This window comes from Cynara cardunculus (genome assembly GCF_001531365.2).
Source record: "Cynara cardunculus var. scolymus isolate 2C chromosome LG 17, CcrdV1, whole genome shotgun sequence".
Lineage (NCBI taxonomy): Eukaryota > Viridiplantae > Streptophyta > Magnoliopsida > Asterales > Asteraceae > Cynara > Cynara cardunculus.
In genome coordinates, this window is record NC_037544.1 from 11,191,043 (window position 1) to 11,192,089 (window position 1,047).

Genomic DNA, 1,047 nt, shown 5'->3' on the forward strand with positions numbered 1-1,047 from the left:
CATCCTCTCAAAAGGATGGAAGTTTTATCAAAAGAGTCCGTTTGCCCAAGGAATCGACACAACCAAGAGAGGCATCCGTTTCCCCTTCACACGTGAGTGAACCACCCAATTATGCTTCAGAGGCATGCGAGAGAATCACCGAGGCTGTGGGTCTAGAACGCCCAAAGTCTCCACTCGATCCCTCTGCCGAGTTAGGCTCTGAACCTATTAGGCACGAAATCGACAAAACACCGGTAGGCTCTCTAATTGGGGATGTCCAAGGACCTGGTGGAAGTCCCCGAGATGACAACGCCAAATCGGTCACTAAGGGCGCCTTACACTCCAAGGCTACTAGGTCACCATGTGTTGGTGATCTAGGTTCCCCGAGTGCCTATGTGACGAAGGAGGAGTTGCAAACCTTCGCCACAGCGGTATTCTAGAGGTTGGATGAGTTGAAAAGATTGTTTTCCTCCACTCCGGCGACAGAGGCTCTTACACCTCTAACAGAGGCTCTAAAGGAGTTGACTTCTACAACTTCTGAACTCAAGGCGACCTTATCAGCCCTTCAGAGCTCTGTCCTCAAAAAGGATGATCTCACATAAGCCTTCAGCGCGCTGTCTCTCAATCCTCTTCTATCAACACTCTAGAGACAGAACTGACAGAGGTAGCCACCCAATACGCTGCAGACATAGTTTCCGTCGGCTACACGGACTACTCCGCCTTCAAGAATGAAATCAAAGACCTGTTCTCCTCTGCGATCACTGTTGGCGTTGACTCCTCATCTTCTAGGGCTAATATTAACCATCTAGCCACTCGTAGAGAGCTAGACGCAATGGTTGAGGCTCTCAAAGAAACCGTGCAGAAACACCACGACCATCTTCTCAAAGAGGCTTGAGCTACTAACGAATCCATCAGAGACTACACAAAGCAACTCGTCAAAGAAGGTGACTCTTTCCGAAATGAAATATATCGTTGCGTCTCTAAAATGAAATGGGCCACAGAGATGGATATCAACACCGCCACTCTGAATGCTGAAATGATAATAGAGAAGATGGAGAAGGCGGCCTC